The sequence below is a fragment of the Salvia hispanica genome, chromosome 6 (assembly GCF_029641045.1).
Source record: "Salvia hispanica isolate PSC_SH4W2 chromosome 6, Shi_PSC_v1, whole genome shotgun sequence".
NCBI lineage: Eukaryota > Viridiplantae > Streptophyta > Magnoliopsida > Lamiales > Lamiaceae > Salvia > Salvia hispanica.
In genome coordinates, this window is record NC_142697.1 from 34,784,203 (window position 1) to 34,798,717 (window position 14,515).

At 34.8% G+C, this 14,515-nt stretch overlaps 1 long non-coding RNA gene across 1 annotated transcript; it reads right to left on the minus strand.

Annotated features, from left to right (window-relative positions):
• Positions 1–4,781: 4,781 nt before the first annotated feature.
• LOC125205007 (uncharacterized) lies at positions 4,782–6,316 on the minus strand. Its single transcript, XR_007173689.2, has 2 exons — positions 6,102–6,316; positions 4,782–5,028 (listed from the first exon to the last, which is right to left on the minus strand). It is a non-coding gene; the product is annotated as an uncharacterized LOC125205007 (long non-coding RNA).
• Between the last annotated feature and the right edge of the window lie 8,199 nt (positions 6,317–14,515).

Genomic DNA, 14,515 nt, shown 5'->3' on the forward strand with positions numbered 1-14,515 from the left:
TCTGATGTATGCTATGGTCTGCACTAGGCCCGACATAGCACACGATGTTAGTGTTGTTAGCAGGTTCATGGGGCAGCCTGGGAATGAGCACTTGCAGGCTGTAAAGAGGATCTTTCGCTACATGAGAGGTACGTCTTATGTTGGTCTCGTTTATGGGAGTGATACTCACTGTTCTGTGATTGGTTATTCTGATTCTGATTATGCTGGAGATGTTGACTGTAGAAGATCTACGACTGGTTATGTTTTCACTCTTGGTGGTTCCGTTATTAGTTGGAAGGAAACTTTGCAGGCCGCAGTTACTTTGTCTACGACTGAAGCAGAGTATATGGTGTTAACAGAAGCTGCTTAAGAGGGAATATGTCTGAAAGGACTAGTTGGTGATCTTGGTCTACATCAAGAGCAAGCTGTTGTGTTTTGTGACAGTCAGAGCGCTATCTGTTTAGCCAAGGATCAAGTCCATCATGAGAGGACCAAACATATTGATGTGAGGTATCATTTTGTGAAGAATGAGAAGAGAATTGAGGTGAAGAAAGTAGGTACTACTGGTAATCCCGCTGGTATGTTCACCAAGCCGGTTCCGGAGAGCAAGTTTCAAACATTGTTTGGACTTGCTTAATGTCATGAGTTGTTAATTGCCCGAGGAGGGCAAATCTGAGGCAAGCTATTCGTCTGGCATTGTAATGATGCGTCTGCAAGGGAGAATTCAAGTCAAGGTGGAGATTTGTTAGTATGCCTTGAATCCATTATAGTTTGCCGATAGCCGAACGGGGGTTTCGCTGTGACATGTTTATGTTTTAGGTCCTAATTTTGTGTTGGGCCTAGCCCGTCGTCTGTGTGCCTACTTATATAGAAGTAGGGCACATAACTCTGTAATCTGAAAACACTCTGAATAATATATGTTCTCCTTTTCTGCCCGTGGACGTAGCCAACGCAATGTTGGTGAACCACGTAAATATGTGTCTTCTTTACGTTTCTGTTTATCTCGATTACACAATTGTTCTATTCTGTTACAACATTTTACATATCTTGTGTTGCTAAGGATCATAGGTTACCTTATGACGCTTGTGTTTCAGTTTTATAGTAATAACCATCTAGAGCTTTTGCAAAGTGATTTATGAGGTCCATAACCTGTAATATGAAGAAATGGATTCAGGTACTATAGGGGTTGATCTTTTGCAAACATGTTTCCTTTTGAAAAATTATTGAATACTAAACCAAATTATCTAGAGTTCATCCATTTTGGCTTCCTTTGTTACCCTCTTTTGAGGCCCTACAACAAACATAAGCTTGAAGCTATATCTTATGTACCCACTTTTCTTTTATATAGTAACACTCGCAAAGGTTACAAAACCATACTAATACTACTTCACCATCTGAATTTCTCCTCCTCTTTCCTCAGTCCCACTACAAGAGATATATATTTTTGATAAACTGTCCTTTCCACATCTCCCTAAGCCAGTGACTCTTCATACTAATACTACTTCACCATCTGAATTTCCCCTCCTCTTTCCTCAGTCCCACTACAAGTTTTTCCTTTAAATCATTCTCAACCTACACCTACATGCTCCCAATCTCACCCTCTCAATTTTCCTGTTCCTCAATCAGCTCAACCGGCTAATTCTCCTGCTCTTGGTGTCCATTCTCCTGATCATAATTTTCTTTCTGCTGTATCTACACCTGGTCATCATCATCATGACAACTCCTCAACCCACTGATACTCTCTACGTACTGACTCACCTTCTCCTTTACCAACTATTCATGTTCCTGCCAAACCATCTCACAAGATTATCACTAGGAGTAAAGCAGGCACTTTCAAGCCTAATGTGTTCACTATATCTCTTGATTGCATACCAAGATTTTCCCTTGAGGCCTTGCTGATTCCCATTTGGAAAGCAGCATTGTTGGAAGAATTTTTGGCTCTATTGAGAAACAAAACTTGGATTCTCACAGAGCTACCTCTAGGAAAAAAATCTTGATTGGAAATACTTGGTTTTTAGACTGAAGAAGCATACTTATGGCAGCATTGCTAGACACAAAGCAAGACTGGTAGCACAAGGCTTCTCATCCTCCGTTTATGAGGCTCATTTTATTCTAAATTTTCAAGCTTGTCTTTCTCTTTCTTATGAATTAAGTTAGTCATATAACCTCTGACCATTGACCATTCACTTTACGCAATAACATCTCACACGTCATATTCCATAATTTAATATCAACACAACGCCAACTCCAGTCCTACTTTTATTTCATAATTCAAAGTTAATTATATTCCATAACCCACTATATCATAAGATTTTGACTTCAAGGCTTAATTTATGATGCATTAACAAGAATTCACCAACTAATTTCAAGGTCTTCACCCATTGCCCTATGAATATCCAAACAATTTCAAGTTATAACCTGCCCTACAATAGTCGTAGACCATTACTTAATGCCTAAAGTTCACATTAGAATACATAATTAGCTTAGATTTAATCGTACAAACGGTGATACTTAAGCAGTTTAAGAGTTTAAAGTTATTTTACAGCTTGTTTTAGAACTTTACAGAAAGTTGCACTAACTATGAAAAAGTATTATGATAAACCTGGAAGTTCAACGACACTGGCAAATAAAAGCCATGGAAGCCTGGATTAAATATTAAGCATGAATTCCCAGCATTTAGGACTTACGACTGTTTTGGTCAAAACCTGCGGGAACAGGACTGTTAACTTAGAAAAATCATAATAATTTTATTTTAATTGTGTTTAAGCTGAAACTTGGTGACAATATTAGATTCTCTCTAATATTACTCAAATCCTCTCGGTCTATTTCTTCTATGCCTGTCAAGCCTCTAGAACGAGTATACATAAGCTAGGATACCAACAAGTAAGATAGGAAAACAGTACACTAGAATATGGAATGCAGGAAAGGGATGGATGGCATAATCATGCCCCTCTACCGGAAGCGAGAACCTCGACAACTCCGGGGTAAGTCCCTAAAAAAAGTGTGTGCCCAAGTGTACTAGCAGATGAGATCCTACAAGTAGTGGATTCAGCTATAATACTTGTAACTGTTGAAAAACAGTTAACTACACTAGAACTTGATCACCGTTGGAGAAGCGCAACCACAAATTCTTTGCTCTGCAGCTTAAAGCAATAACTGCAAAATGAACAAACAGATCACCGGTATCCTGCGGAATTTAAGAAACTTAATATTGAAGGTAAAGAACTATCCCTAGTATGTTTGGAGTTTCTATGACATATGTAACCAGACTAAGTCTACTTTAATTATGCAATTAAGCATCGTGTTTTATTTTCCGCTCACCCGTTATATTATGCCTTATTATAATTCCATCAGCATGTCTTTTCAACTTAAAAACCCAAGCATTCCCAATAAGATGTTTTCCATGTGGAAGTTGTGTCAAATTCAAGTTTCATTTTTCATAAGAGCAAGGACCTCTGCAAGCATAGCTGCTTTCCAAATGGGATTAAGGAGAGCTTCTCTGCCTGATTTAGGAACTCCAAGAAAAGTGAGCATATAGATGGTGGGTTTAAAGGTCCAAGATTTACCTCTGGTAACCATTTGGTGAGTGGGAGCTGCATTGGGAACAATTGGTGCATGAGTATTATCATTATGAATGAAAAGACCAGAAGAATTTACTCGAGGTGAAGGTGATGGAGTATTGGCTGCATCATCAGAGGCTGTAAGTGATGGTGATGGAATGAAAGAAGATGATTGATCAGAACTTATGTGTGGTGAAGAAATGAGAGAAAGATTCTGAATAGGTGATGAGACATGAGAAGGAGTTGGTGAATTTTGAAAAGAGTAAACAGGCTGAGAAAGAATTGGTGGTGAAACAGAGGGTTAGAAATTCTTGATGTGTGCAGGAATGGGAATGGTGAATGATTTTGGTGTTTTGTGTGCATAAACAGACTCATCAAAGATGATATCACTAGTTATGATAACTTTTCCAGATAGAAGAGCTTTATAGCCTTTATAAGAAGAACTATAGCCAAGAAAGGTAGAAGGACAGGATCTGAAGTCAAGCTTGTGCTTGTTGTAAGGTGTGGTGAAAGGATAACATAGACATCAAAGACTTTAAAGTCTATATAATTTGGCTTTGATTTAATAAGTACTCAAAAGGTGAAATGAGCTTAAGGATAGGAGTAGGGAACCTGTTTATGATGAACACAATTGTAAAAAAAGCATCATCCCAAAAACCTTTAGAAAGATTATATTCGGCCAATAAACCTAATCCCATTTCAACAATGTGACTATGTTTCTTTTCAGCTAGACCATTCTGTTTGGATGATGTATATGGACAGAATACTCTATGTAAGACCATAATCCATCATCAAAATACCAATCCAAGTTAACTTAACTAGTAAGCTTAGAACTTCAAGAGTAAAGCATAAACCTTCTGCCCCTTTGCCATTTTTAAACTAGAGCATCACTATTTCAAGAGGAAAGCATAAACCTTCGGATTCATTCATTGTCATAGCCTGATGGATAATACTCTATTAACAATTCAAGCAATAAAGTATAGGAACATAAATTACAAGCCCTATAATTCTCGTATTTATCGACAAATTGAGTTTCAGCCATTGCCTGCTGAACTTCGCCTTTGTTTTTCAATAGATAGATCCAAGTAAATCTGTTTGCATGACCAATGAAAGTAACATAATACTTGAAGCCATTTCTAGAAGTAATGGGTGAAGGACCCATGCATCACTATGGACAAGTTCAACTAGTTTAGAGTGTTGCGTAATGGAATGCTCATATGGTAATCTGCGCTTCTTGGAAAATGAACAAGGAAGACAAAGACCAGACTCTTTTATTAAATTGAATGAGATATTACAATGATCTAGAGCTTTCTTGACAACATCAAAGGGACAGTGACCAAAACGTCTGTGCCATAGATCTAAGCTAGAACTAGAGGAATTGAAGACAGCATGAAAAAACAACAGGTGACGAGCTAGAAGCAGGAACACCTTTTCTGCTCTTATTGTCAGATATCAAGGATCTTGAAATCTTGGGTGTTGAGGGAGATTTCTGCAAGAAGAAGTGGTAGAGGTCATCATCAATTGTGCCCGTGAGAATTATTTCATTGGAAACCTGATCTCTCACAAAACAAAAAGAAGAGTGAAACTCAAAGAAGACATTGTTGTCCTTGGCAACCTAGAAGTTCAATGAAATCAGTGGCAACTAAAAGCCACAGAAGACTAGTTTACAGGGATTAAATTTTAAGAATGAATTCCTAGCCATTTAGGACTTGTGACCGTTTTGGTCAAAACCTGCCAGAACAGGACCGTCATTTTAGAAAAAACATAAAAAAAACGTTTGAATTCGGTTTAAGCTGAAACTTGGTGACAAAATAGGGAATATCTAGATCTATGTTCTTTTAAAATTTGAACTACCCTATTAATATTAAGTTTTGATCTCACTGCTTTATCCAAATTCAAATAATCTTTGAGCACCATCTATTTCCTTATACCTTCTAATTCAATTAATAATTTAATGTAGCTCATATTTATTTTGCAACAAAAAATGCCCAGTTTCTTCCTTGAGTGAATTGCTAAACATTAAAACCTCCATAGTTTAGATTCTATTATCATTCTTTGCACAAACCATAATCTATCATCAAAAATACCAACCCAAGTTAACTAGACTAGTAAGCTTAGAACATCAAGAGTAAAGCATAAACCTCTCTGCACCTTTGCCATTTTTAAACTAGAGCATTACTAATTCAACTTGTTATCCTATTACATCTACATTTATGAAATGCATAATTCCACTCAATTTAATACAGAAATCAACCATATTCAACTTTTTTATGATAAATTCAGATTCATTCGCTGTCATAACCTAAGGCATAATAGTACATTTCAATCAATAATTCAAGCAATAAAGTATAAGAAATAAATCACAAGCCCTATATATATGATTCTATTTCTTTGAATTTATCAATATAACCATGTCCGCCGTCATCCTAACGTTGCGTATTTATCGACAATCCAAGAGATAACTCATTTTCTAATCACAAGCTACGAAAACAGAAAATTCCATCATTTCAGCTCAACAAATTAGCAATCTATATATATGCTTCAATAAAAAAAAATAACTACCTCGATTACGCCTCAATTATGCGATTATTTCTTCAATTCGCCGACAAACTTGAAAATGTCCAGAGAATGATGGAGGAAGATTATATTTGTCTGACTGTCGACAACAGGAATAGAAAACTAATGTAAGGTGAATCAGGTACAAGTACTTTTTAATAGGAGTTAATTACTCTGAATAAATTTTGATATATTTTCTCATACTCCGATCGCTTCACAATGGTACACGATTCATTTTCTATACTTATTTTTTAAAAATAATTATGAATATTAAAGTGGAGAAAGAATACCGACTCAATTTAGTTGGGACGAAGGGAGTATCATTTTCTCAAAACAAGTGCAGAAAATAAAATGACTCTAAGAGCATGTGTCATACAAAAAACCTTATAAAGCATATCCACAATGGTGCAGACTATTGTCCGCTACATTAGCATTTCTTAGTCCAATTTTATATTTGAAGTTTATTATTTTTTTATTTTCAAATAATAAATACTCCTACCAAATATAATATATTAAACAAAACAAATTTAAACAAAACACTAGTACATTACTAAATCTTAAAAATACCTACACTATTTACTCTAATAAAACCTAAATTCTTCTTGATCCTCTCAATCATATTTTCATACGTGTGGCTAGGTCGGAGGCATTGTCACGGCAGTGGTTGTGTCAAGTAGCAACCTCATACCGTAACTCTGGCGAAAGCCACCGAACTCCTGGAGCGCTTCGGCCACGAGCAGACCTTGCGGCGAAGGCGGCGCAAATGATGCAAATGCTTTCGCCTTCCCTTTGGTCTGGGCTTTGGCAGTTTTGTTGCCAATGGGGAGCCTAAATGTAGACGTTGGTGTGCTGGAACTCGTTCCCAGCTCTACGTTGCGGTGTTTCTTTGTCCGCTTCGGCGCAGACGTCACGGGCGTTATCCCTTTGTAACTCGGGCTTGCCTTTCAACAGGAGCCAAATGTTGTAGAACTTTAATAGCCCGTACCGCCCTAGTATGCAAGCAGTGGCGGACGCAGGAACTCAAGATTTCTAGTCCAACTAGACAACCACTTAAGCTACAACTACAAATTTTACATATAATATATATAGATCATATGAAAATTGGTGGGGGTTCCAGTGGCCCCCCACCCTAACATGTAGGTCCGCCACTGTATGCAAGCATTGATTTCTATAAGACATCCTCCATGCTCTTGCCGCTGGCCTAGTCGTCCCTCATCTTCGTGTATATATCCATGAAGTTGTTGACATGGACTCTGAGCCGATCCAAGCACGTGCGGAGCTGCTCCTTGTTACACTTGTACGTCCACTTCAGCTAGATCGAGTTGTATGTGGCGTGGCCTCAATGCAATCCCACATCATGGTCATCGTCTGGTTGTTGGTGTGTATCGGATCCTCCGATATATCGATCCAACACTCAACCAACTTCGTGTACTCCATCGAGGATATATCGATCCAACACTCAACCAACTTCGTGTACTCCTCGATGGAGTAATCCGTACACTTCATGGTGAACTCGTTGTTGACCTCTTCGCTTGGGAGTGGGACGGCTAGTGCCTTATCCTTCCATATCGTCCTCTTCTTCCTCGTCGTCGGCCGAGGCTCAAGAGCAGGAGGTTGCCCTCAACTCGCTCCATGTCATTAACAGTGTAGGAGTTTGTGCTGAAATACGGATCGAACTCAGCGTCTGAATTGAATGTAGACCCTATAGATCCAGGAGTCTCGTGCCGAGCGAAGGGAGGCCGCTTCCGCCGAACATCGGCATATCGTCGTCAACGCTGTTCGGGTATGGGAAATGGTCGAGTCTCGTCCCGAGCCAAGGGAGGCCGCTTCCACCGAACATCGGCATATGGTCGTCAACAGTGGTGGACGCAGGAATTTTACGGTGGGGGTTCCAAACAACATAACCCAAAACCAAGAAAAATGAGTAATAAAAAGAAATTAAACAAGGAAAAACAGGAAATGAGTAATAAAAAGAAATTAAACAAGGAAAAACAGAAGAAAAAAAACAAATTTTTACACTTGCAGGATTCGAACTTAGGCCACCAGGAACTCAAGATTTCTAGTCCAACTAGACAACCACTTAAGATTTCTAGACATGAAAATTGGTGGGGGTTCCAGTGACCCCCCACCCTAACATGTAGGTCCACCACTGCTCGTCAACGATGTTCGGGTATGCTAAATGGTCGTATACCCGAACATTCTTGAACCCGAAACTCTTGAGTGATAAAAGATTAGGAGTGAAAGTCGTGGCAAATGTCTGACATCCATATGTCTCCTTGAACATATCCCCTTTATGCATTGATCTTGTCTTGTCGGAATAGTAGATTAGATGGTCATCTTCCACCAAAATGTCGCCATCTTTGAAAATTATGATAGGACGAGGAAACATCCTTAAAAAATTGTTAAGATCAGGTTGTTGAAGACTCAACTTGTACAGTATGGTCCAAGATTTCTCTACTTGGTATTCATTCATTAACCAGATGTCCATATCATCTTTTTCATCTGTGTAAGAATAACACAAGCATTCATTAACCAGATGTCCATATCATCTTTTTCATCTGTGTAAGAATAACACAAGCAGTTCCTCAAAACACTCAGCTCACCAACTATTTCAATCGTGGGAGGAGAAAAGATGCTAAAGCATTCTGTTTCAGCATCAAAACCACAAATCCACACGCGTGACAGGTCATCCAATATCCAATGGGGGTTGCCATATAATGCACATTTTGCATACATATCTCTAACAATTAATCCAGAAGGACAACCGCTTTCAAGGCGCCTCCACGATCCTGTTCCGAGGGTGTATACATGATGGATTCCTTTGTGCAGATTGATATAGACCACCTTATGTTGCCCGCTTATTTTGCTCAAACCAAATCCAAAACTCAAACTAGTGTCACTTGCGTCGCAGGCGGGGGGGGGGGGGGGGGGGTAGAGGTAGACATGTTCACGAGTGATTGGATTGCATATGCAAAGACTAATAAAAGTATGATGGGTTATCGCTTGAAGAAGGAATAGAAGAAGCGATCCATTAGAAGTGACACCTACGACCATTAAGTTATCGCTAGATGGTTTGAATTGTGTTAGACGATTGTAGTGAAGGTGGTGGCTCTCTAGATCGGCTTTGTCTTCAATATCAAAAGCCATGCACCAAGTTGTCGATGCATAAACTAGGGCGGGTAGGATTTTCATTTTGAAATCTTCAGACTCGAGCAGATTGAGCCATGGTTTGCAAACGCATTTGCTGATTGAAATGCTACGGTGGGAGAGGCGTGAGAGGATGTCGAAGGTGATTTCTGATGGTAGATTTGTGAAGAAATTTTGCACCATTTAGAGTTTCTGATGAAGAAGGAGGCAAAGAGAGTTTATGAATAAGGGTTTCTAATCGCTTTCAATATATATAGTTTTTAGCTCTGTCAATTTATTTAATTCAATGTTATAGATTTGTATAATATTTCTAAATCAATATTATACATTCATTATTATGTTTATAAAATAGGATAGTATTCTATGTATATTGTCGAAATTGAAAATGTTGATTGTTTAACAAAAGCTAAATTTAAATCGCTTATCTAACCCAAATTGGAATATTGATTAGTATTTTAAAATAAATGTTTATCATTCAATTTTATTTTTTTAAAGCACACTTTTATTTTTAAGTCTTGAATGTAAAAATGTTAAGTTTATTTATCACTATATTTTCCGCCCCGCTTAATGGTCCACTATACCAAAATACTCCCACTTGTCCGCAACTAGGAGTCTCATTTTTTCCAGCACAGATTTTAAAAATATTAAGAAAAGTGGGGGGAAGAAAGTAAGTGGAATATGAATCTCACTTGTATATATTAATTTTTAATATTATATAAGTGAAATGATATAGTTAATTGTGGGGCCTTTTTACCATTTATAGTGGTAATGAACCAGGACTCCTATCGTGGACGGACCAAAATAGAGAAACAGAACTCTTATTCGAAGACTGAGGGAGTAATACATTTCCATAATCAATAATTAGTGAAATACTATATGCTATATTATGTTTCAATTTGGGAGATATATGACTTACCTTTATTAGATTTATTAACGCAATATTATTACGCATATCAAAATCATAGAAAACAAAAATATAATTAAGGAAATCAGATAATGGATATAGAAAATTAGGAAAAATTATGAGATGGGAAAAATCAAAATGTTATGACATGCTTTTATGAAAGTTCCAATGGTAATTAGGTGTGGTAATTAGGTATACGGAGAAATCTTGTTCCATTAAAATAGTGACAGTTTATGATGAAGAAGAAGGGAGCACAGGCTTTGGGAATAATTAGGATTTCTCATCACTTTTAACATAGTTTTTGTTTTGTGTCATTTTACAGTTTTTTTCAATATTTTTTCTTTTATTGTGAATTAGGTAGATTTTAAAATTACTGTTTTTTACAGAATTCTATGTTACAGATTTATATTATGTCAAAATTGAAAATGATTATTATATTAAAATATAAATATTTGTACTTGTCTAGTAAAATTTGAAAATGTTGATTATTTTAAAATAAATATTTGTATAATTTATCATTTAAATTTGAAGCACAATTTTAAGTTGAAGTCTTAAATATAAACATACCTATATAGTTCATTTTTAAAATTCTTAATTTGGGCTTCTCATCAATTATTATATGGAGTACTAAGCTTATCAAATAGTATAAAAAAATAAAGTGCAATGAGTTGTAAATATAGAATATAACTAAAAAAAGTTTGGTTAGCCGATCGCTCACCGCGCAATAGGCGGCTAGTGATCGACTTAGCAAGTTAGTCCACGCCCGACCTCTCGAGCTCTTTTTTCCTCTGTTGGGCTCGCCTACCGCAATAGCGGACTAGCCGAGCGCCTAGCCACTCACCAGCTGCTAGGGCGCTGGCTAGTCCCCCTATTGCGGATGCTCTAATACGGTATTTTGAATTAATAATCGAGCTTCTGTGTTGTCTTGGTGGCCAGCTTGCTGGTAACAGCCCAGTCCAGGCCCATAAGTAGGCAGGTTTCGGCCTTATCTGATCTATTTCCCATAACATACTAAAATCAGCTTCAGTAAAACAAAATTTACAAACAAATTATCAAAAGCTGACTTCTGAATTTATAAAATCAAAAGGTGCATCTACAGTTGACTTGTAGTTATCTTTTTTTTTTTAAAAAAAAAGCATCATATTAGTTTTTTGTGGTTGTTGGTTTAGGTTGATGGTATAGGACTATATATGATGAAAAGGTCTTATCTAGTAGTCTTGACTTTTTCATAAATATGAGGAAATTCTTCTCTCTTTTTTGGTACTAACCCTTAAAACAATTCAGTTTTAGCAAATTTTCAACTTTGTATAGGTCGTATGATTTATAATACTAGTATCATAGTATGGAATAAGAAACTTAGTCATAGTATTTAAGCATTAACCTTGACCAGATGATTTATAAATGCGTTGAAATTGGATCCAAAAATAATGTTCTGTATATAGTAAAATTTCAGGGGACTCATACAGTCATACCTATTCACAACAACATTAATTTTGACTGTTTTTTACATTGATTCTGTATATTAATTAAAAACAAAATGAAATAATAAATCGTGGATAAAAAAAAATCGAAAAGGGATCAATATGTGTAGTGTATTGGGATTACTATTGAACAATTGAGAGCTATGTCAATGCAACCGCGCGCTTTTAGAAATATTAATTGCTAAATTGAAAGTTCAAGAACTATGAATACATATATGTTAGATTTGTAATCGCACCAAAAATACTAAGAGTAGTTGACTTGTGAGAAGGTACTACGCATTTAGAAATAATAATTGCTAAACTGAAAGTTCGAAAACTATGAATACATATATGTTAATTAGATTTGTAATTGCACCAAAAATACTTAGAGTAGTTGACTTGTGAGAAGTTACTATGCATTTAGAAATATTAATTGCTAAATTGAAAGTTCGAGAACTATGAATACATATATATATATTAGATTTGTAATTGCGCCTAAAATACTAAGACTAGTTGACCTTTGAGAAGGTACAATGCATTTCGAAATATTAATTGTCTATAACCTTTAATGCAAACCCAAATCACTATTTAATAAATATTATGCGTACACAAATTACAAGAAGGTATTCTGTAACCATGTATAATATAATAATAATGGTTTGACTCTCTTGATAGTGGGTACCATGTTTATTTAAAGTTTAAACATTATATTAGCAATATTTTGAAGAATTATCATAATATGTCAATGATATTACTCTTCTTAATATGTCAATGACATTACTATTCTCTTAATGATATTACTCTTCTTAATATATATGTCAATGATATTACTATTCTCTTTTATGTTGTAAAATTCATAATTCCTCTAGGTTTTATGGCTGAACAAATAAAAATTTGAAATGTTATAAATGCATTTCGCATCGAATATTAACCAATCTATCATTAGACATACGCACATGACTCACAATAAATAAAACACAATATTTATTGTGTAAGATGTCAACTCTCGATCTTATATAAATTATAACAATTTTTCTTCAAATTTTTCCCATAGCGACTATTGAAATCTTTTTAAATGCATCGATCACATAAGGGTTATGGATATGATAATTTATTTATTCAATATTTCATGTACTTTTATTGTGTTTAATATTTGACGTACTTTTATTGTACTTTTACGCCTTAGTTGTATGACCGATTCATATTTTGTTGTGTATTTTTGTGATTGTTATTTTTAATTTATCCTTCGATTTCAGCTTGGAACTGTTGATTTTTGTATTACTTCTTTGTCTCAGATTCATATTTCTTTTTGAGACAGTTTCATTTCATTTAACTCATTCCTTTTTTTACTAAAAATTACTTTGTTTATTCATACTTTTTTTTCTCCGCTCTCATATTCTATACTTTATTTCTTTTAATTTAATTTATAAAACATAAATTTAAGAATTTTAATACCATAAAAATTGCTTCAATTAATGCGGGATAATGGGAATAATCAATATTTTATTGGTGGCCATCTTAAACTCAAACACTTCATTAATTATCTGAATAATTTGTAGTTCACTGAAAGTGCCGACAACATTTCAGGGCGGTGCTCATATTCAAATATTCATTCAAGAGTTTAATCGTAGCTTTGAAGTTTCACTTATTACACTTTAATAATGCTGGTGAATAAATAATTTTAAAATTAAATAAAGATAAGGATATGTTCTGTGGTCCCCGGGCCAGGAGCACAACAATTAATATTCTAATTTTTTAAAAAAAACTAAATACACTTAACAATTACTACTATTAAAGTAAAAGAAGGCAAAATGGTGAGCGCCACCTGTCCATATATATCCAACAAATAATGCCAACCACTTTACCTTAAATATGAGGTGTGAATTGCGGATAAGCATTATATCCTTATCAATACCACGTAGCTTATCTACATTGGCTAAGATAAAAAAAAAACACAAATTTAGGAATAGAAAACATATTGCTATGTGATATAAAATGATGGATGGAAAAATCATAAAAATCGATTAATATCTAGTTCATCTTGTAATGGAGTATTATGAATTAATTGAAAATTTATGAATTTATGTATAATTATTTTATTGTGAAAAGGTGATCGCATATAATGTATTTGTTGAAGTTTTCAATTAAATGTCATTATATTATGTATAAACACACAATATTATTTAACCAAAAAATATATTGTAGGACAATTAGAACATAAACAAAATTCATGATTTTCGACTGATCTTTTTAACAATTAAGGAACATATCATAATTTATGACATACATTACGATTTTTCTAACAATTTACACTGAAATAAATAATTAAAAAATATTTATCACTAATGGACAAGATGTTGAATAAATATCCATTTATAAAAATCATAGTTATTGATAGAAGCTTTTTCACATGAAAGGAGAATCTTGTGTCACATTACACGTAAACTATTCAATAATGAAGTCAAGTAATGATAAAAAATATTGAACAACTTATCCGGAAGAATAACTCAAAACATAATTACTTTTTATTGTATATTTTTCATAATAAATTAAACAATAGTAGTAATACATTATTCTTATTCACTTGATTTCTTTTACACTATTTTGAATTACTTACTTTCTTCTATTTTACTTTATTTCATTTATCTATAGTAGTATTTTTTCTTTATTTCTTTTATTTAGTTTATATTTTTAAAATTTTATTATCCAATTTCTGTCGTACTATTACGAAAATCTATTTCATTGCATGATTTGGAATAATTGTAAGTGGGACAACACTAGATGAGTCAGCAAAGGTTGTGTCCGAACACTGATTGGATTGGTTGGCCCACAGTCTCCATTTGCCGCTTGTATTAGTTGAATTTCATAAATGTTTTGTTTTGTAGTAGTACATTGTTAAATAAGACTAC